Source organism: Chanodichthys erythropterus, chromosome 16 (assembly GCF_024489055.1).
Source record: "Chanodichthys erythropterus isolate Z2021 chromosome 16, ASM2448905v1, whole genome shotgun sequence".
NCBI lineage: Eukaryota > Metazoa > Chordata > Actinopteri > Cypriniformes > Xenocyprididae > Chanodichthys > Chanodichthys erythropterus.
The window spans coordinates 38916193-38922433 of record NC_090236.1 but is presented as its reverse complement, the minus strand read 5'-3'; the positions used below and the strand labels follow the sequence as shown (position 1 = coordinate 38922433).

Genomic DNA, 6241 nt, shown 5'->3' with positions numbered 1-6241 from the left:
GACCATTTGAGGTCAGACAAGGTAGATATGGGGTATAGTTCACCTGCCTGACAACAAAAGCTGTGCATAATGAAATTGCACATACACTAGATACAGACTTGTGTTTGAATGCCATCCGACGCTTTGTGTGCAGGACGGGTCAGGTGTCAATCATGGGAAGTGACAATGGTACTAATTTCATAGGTGCTGAGGTTGAACTGTGCAAAAAGTGGAACCAATCAAAAAGTGAAAGCACTCTCATGCAAAAAGGAATGCAGTGGATGTTCAACTCTGGATCTCATCTCGGTGGAGTGTGGGAAAGACAAATCCTGAGATCTGTGCTGAAAGAACAAACCTTTACTGATGAGAGCTTGCATGCATGTGCAAAGTGGAAGCAATAATAAACGAGAGACCACTACCGTTACAACAGATGAGCACAGATCTGGAACCCTTGACACCTAATCACCTGCTATATATTAATGAAAAGGCAACCAGCATTACCTCCTGGACTTTTCAAAAAAGAAGCCATATGCATGTCACAAGGAAACAAATTCAGTATCTTGTTGACCTATTCTGGAAGCGATGGGTGCGTGAATATTTACCTTTGCTCCAGGAGCGTCAAAAATGGACTCAAGTACAGAAAAACCTTTCAGTTGGAGATGTTGCCCTGATAATAGACGACTCGTCATGGAAGAGTTGAACTGTTTCCAGATAAAAAAAGTAAGTAAGACGTGTGTTGGTTAAAACTGAGACCAATACCTTGGAAAGACCTGTTGACAAGTTGTGCTTTATCTGTGAAATGGACTGTTAAATACTCCTCAAATATTAAGGAGTGTTTCTCTACCTTATAAAGAATATGGACATTTCAGAAAATAGATAATGGACACTTAAGATCTTTAAAGTGATGTAAATATTATTTCAGCATGGCTCTAAAAAGGTAATTTTCAGTGTGCCTGCCTGTCAATTAGGGTCACTGTCACTTTTATTAGGTAAGTTTGGTACAATAATTGTTTTTGTTAATAAGTAATTTACTGTTGAATATATTTATTTGGTTTATATTTGTTCTAACAGCGTATGTCTCATTTCAGACTCATAGTGATCTCACAAAGTTGCGTTTTAATCAAGTTGTCTAAACTGCATAATCAATCACTTATTTACTACATTTTGTTATAACGAGAGGATTCGTGAGCGTGCAGAACTCGCTGAACAAAAACTCTGGTGTTTTGAGTGGATTCTGACCAACTACGCCTCTGATTGGCCAGCGCATTCAAGAAGTCAACAGACATGTCTGTGATTGGCTTCAGGGCCAGTCACGTCTCCACTATCACTTCCGGGGTTTGATCAGGACAATGGCGGAGTTTACCCGAGTCAGGAGACGATTAACATCGATTGTGATCCGATGGGGATTCTGATCACCGTATGAGGCAGAAATGTGTTCATATGCGATGCGAAAGGCTAATTATGTTTACCCTTGCGATAATAAAAATACATATGTTAATGGTAAAAAATATATAGCTCAATAAGGGTGCTCAGAATTGGTAACACTTTTAGTATGAGGAACAATTCTCACTTTTAACTAGTTGCTTATTAGCATGTGTATTACTAGAATATTGGCTGTTTATTAGCACTTATAAAGCACATATTAATGCCTTATTCTGCATGACCTTATTCTACATCCCTTAATACTACCCAATACCTAAACTTAAATGCTACAACTACCTTACTAATTATTAATAAGCAGTAAATTAGGAGTTTATTGAGACAGAAGTCATAGTTAATAATGAATATGTGTTCCCCATACTAAAGTGTTACCAGAGAAAGTCCTCATATTACCCCATACTTCAGTCTCTAAATTAGTCACCGAGTGACAGGAGCCCTTCAAGGTTACACAGTGGGTTTGCAATCTAGTTTATGAGGTGTTGTGAACAGATGGTTCGGGGTGTGTGCATGTCAAATATATCATCTCAATCTCCTCAAATTATGGAGTTTGGCAATCAGTGTCTCCGTTTACGACAGTGATGGAGAAGGTGGAGCTCAAACCTGGGGTGTGTCCCAATTCGAAATCATTCGCCCCCATCCCTTTTCTTCTTTCCCTGTCCCAAGTCATGGAGGTAGCCAAGTTGCAGAACAAGTTTCCAAGTGTATTCTCCTGCCTTCCTGGCTGCACACACGTCATACAGCACCACATCAAGACGACCCCTGGTGGAGTGGTTCGTAGTTGAGCTTACAGATTGCTGGAACATAAAAAAAAATATGTTTAGACCAAACCTGAAGAAATGTTAAATTGGATGGGTGAAAGTACAGTACCTGGGTTTCCACTTGAGTCACAGACAAATTAAAATACTGCAATGATTAGCTTTTCTAAGGCCCAAGATCAAAGAGGGATGAGGCAGTTTCAGCTCGTTGACTGATCCCACTAAAAACAGAGCACCAGATCCGGCTCAGTGGACGGAGATGTCTCAACAGGCTTTACCAAAGTGAAGGTTGCTTTGTGTGGCAGAATGTTAGCTCAGTCGCGCAGTGGTTGTGCTGTGCTTCATTGCAGTGAGAGAAAGGCATTGGATTCCAACGCAGAAGGTCCTGAAGTTCAATTCTTTATCTTAAAATAATAAGTTGCATCACTGTGGTTCATCCTGTCTTACCAGCCATGCTCCATTTATTGTAAGTCCAACACTCTGTTGCAGCAGTTCAGTCTGAATGTTGGAGTCCATCGCCTGGGGCATCGAGGACTGCGTCTCACAAACCCCGGCTTATGTTAACGCACCTGAGGGATGTCCAGCGGGCCCGAGAGAGAGAGAAATCAATATTCAATGCATCCTCTGAAGTAACAGTATGGAGGCCCGCACATATTCATTCCCTCGATTTACTAAAATGTGTGCACGATTTACTATTTCGTTCCCTCGATCATGCAAAAATAATAAAGCACAAAATAGTAAATCGTGCTCACGATTTAGCTTACTATTTTTTTCCTGCATGTCATGTCCGGGGCTCTGTACAATAGGCCTATATGTAATCAGTTTTTTTTTTCTAAATGAAAAATAACAGTAGCCTTATCAGAGAACTTGAGCATTATAAGTTCAATGTGCACATAATGATTTTGCTTGAGGAAACAACATAATAATTAAATAAATATTTCTAATTTCAGTCCCAGTTCACACATACATATGCACATAATCAGAGAATGTTCCTCTCTCTCTCTCTCTCTCTTTTGTCTAATCCAGGAACATTGAAAGTATAGCCAAGATTGTATACTCAAAGCTAAAGTGTGGTATGTGATGTTTGGGTGGTGTTCTTTTCTTGTTTTGTCATGCTTTTCAAGTGTGTATGGTATATGAACAGTACCGATCTTTCAGTCATTACATTTACAGTAGAGGCAAGTTTGTTCATGCGTACACTCTTTCCAGAAGTGCAACTATTAACTGTACTAAAAGAAATGGAGTCACAAAATGATTAAGGGCTTGACAGGTGTGTCTGTGGGTGTGTGCCACTCCTGTTAAATCAGATTAAGAGAAACGCTATGTTCCCAGTCAGAGACAACGATCAGTAGTGTATAAGTATAGGTTAGCTTTTGTACTGAAGAGTTAAACAAAACATTAGTCAACAATTAAACAGAATAAATATATACATTACCTGTAAAAAAAAAATTAACGGCAACAGTGTTTCACAAGTCAAACCATTTACCATTTGCAAACAATTATACACATAATCTAAAAGAGAAGCAAGTTAAGCTTTATTTATATAGGACTTTTCAAAGTGGTTTACAGAAAGCATCTCAGTTCCCTTCAAAAACGTAATCAGTAAAAACAGAAGAAGACAATAAAACTAAACCTTATCTCTCTGAGCTCTCGTTCTTATCTTTATTTATTTGCAGAAAGTTCTCTGACTAACACATTTATGCTCTCTATGCACTCACACACATTTGTGGGTGTCTAGTGAGAGTGACAGAGCTGTGACATTTATGAGCAGAACTCATTTATAGCACACCTTTAAGCTAAGCTTATAAAAACTGAATGTATATTACAATCTACAGGATTACATGACAACAATATTTTAATAATTCAGAAGAGATTAATGTGGCCAACGAGATTTTATTAAAGGTTAGGATTATGAATTTTGGTTAGTACTACAGCACTCTGACAAAATAACATGGGGCATCAGACTTAACAACGATGTTATATTGATTAATTACCCCAGCTAATTGAAACATACACTAATCAGGGGTGTCCAAAGTCCTGCAGAGTTAAGCTCCAGCTTGTCTCAACATTCCTGCTTGGACGCTTCTAGTATGTCTAGTCAGACCTTGATTAGCTGGTTCAGGTGTGTTTAATTGGGGTTTGAGTGAAGTTTTGCAGGACTGCAGCCCTCCAGGAGCAGGATTGGACACGCCTGGGCTAAATAACAATGGGCCCAGGACTGAGCCTTGGGGGACACCATGAGATATCACATGAAGCCTGGAGCTGTGCACCCTCCAGACATAGCTGTCCTTGTAGAGCCAACATCAGAAAAATACAACATAGATAATGTTCTTATCTATTTAGTTAACCTACACTCTAAAAATGCTGGGTTAAAAACAACCCAAGTTGGGTTGAAAATGAACAAACCCAGCGATTGGTTTGTTTTAATTCAGGAATGTGGGTTGTTTGTTTTAACCCAGCGATTGGGTTGTTTTAACTCAGCGATTGTTTTTTTTTTATCTCAGTAAATGGGTTGTTTTAACCCTGCGACTGGGTTAAATGTTTGCCCAACCTGCTGGGTAGTTTTATTTAACTCAACTATTGTTTAATAATTACTGTATTGCTTAATTAAAATGAACCCAAAGTATGTTGGAAATGAACATTTATTAATGTTCAATGAATAATTATTAAACAATAAACATTTTTTAAATTGCTTATTAATAAATTTATATTAATAAACTATTAAACTATTAAATTTATATTAATAAAATATTGAAGCTTATTCACCTTTTGTCTATTATTGTTGCCTCTAATTGCATCTGGTTTTTAATTTCCCAACTATTTTGGGTTCATTTTAAGCTAGTCATATAGCAATTTTTAAATAATAGTTGGTTTAAATAAAACTACCCAGCAGGTTGGGCAAACATTTAACTCAACCACTGGGTTAAAAATCAGCCCAATCACTGGGTTTGTCCATTTTCAACCCAACTTGGGTTGTTTTTAACCCAGCATTTTTTAGAGTGTAGACTAAATAATATAATAATGAAATTTAAACATGACACGTTATTTTTTATATCATATTTGATCATTTCTAATGTACATTGGGGCTTCATAGTGCATTCGTTTTTTAATCTTTTAGTTTTTCACTAATGATTAACAGAAAAAAGGTCTACATATCTTGAGTGAGGCTGGACTGAAACTAAGTTTCAAAGGTAAACTTTTAACTAGTTGCTTATTAGCAGCATATTACTAGAATATTGGCTGTTTATTAGTACTTATTAAGCACATTTAATGCCTTATTCTACATTCCTATCCTATACCTAAACTTAACAACTACCTTACTAACTATTAATAAGCAGTAAATTAGGAGTTTTTTGAGTGAAAAGTCGTAGTTAATGTGTTCCCTATACTAAAGTGTTACCGAGGGTTTTAATTTCAACCTCCAAATGTTTTATTAAGTGTAACTGAAGGTGTGCCACTGATGAACAGATATAAAAAATAAAAATAAACTGGTTGGTTGAGATAAGTTTGTGTAAGAGCCTTGCAAAATGTTATGCGTTAGAATTCGAACGTAGTATTGCGTACAAACTATGTTGCAATTAAGTTTGGTTTCAATAAATAGTTTTAAATGCTGACATAAGCGACAAACTTATGACTCATTTTTCAGTCTATCAAATTCAACATCTACTTTCCCACACCAATGCAATTCATTAATGCAGATTGAGTGGTACTTTACACCTGTCAAACGGGCTAATGGACAATTACAATTACTTTTTGTACTACAGTGTGCTACACTTTTCTTTCCAATGAAAAAGAAGCAGAAAAAAGAAGCTGTCAAAAACCTCCCTGCAATCGCAGAGGACTGTAAAGGGTGTGTGAGGCTGGGCGAGGTGGGTGTGTCCTGTCACAGGCGAAAGTCCTCCACAGACTGTGAGTGTGTGTGTTTGAGTCAGACAGGGCGTGTTTCCATGTGATCTCTCATTGTCTTAGAACTTCATTTTTACAAACGTAAGATGCGCATGCTCACCACATCACTGATTCTGTAATGATACGGGATACCTTGGACATAATATGCATTGTGTATTGGT

At 37.5% G+C, this 6241-nt stretch overlaps 1 long non-coding RNA gene across 1 annotated transcript; it reads right to left on the bottom strand.

Annotated features, from left to right (window-relative positions):
• Nucleotides 1-453: 453 nt before the first annotated feature.
• LOC137002571 (uncharacterized) lies at nucleotides 454-2345 on the bottom strand. Its single transcript, XR_010891891.1, has 3 exons — nucleotides 2287-2345; nucleotides 2020-2213; nucleotides 454-680 (listed from the first exon to the last, which is right to left on the bottom strand). It is a non-coding gene; the product is annotated as an uncharacterized lncRNA (long non-coding RNA).
• Nucleotides 2346-6241: the final 3896 nt, after the last annotated feature.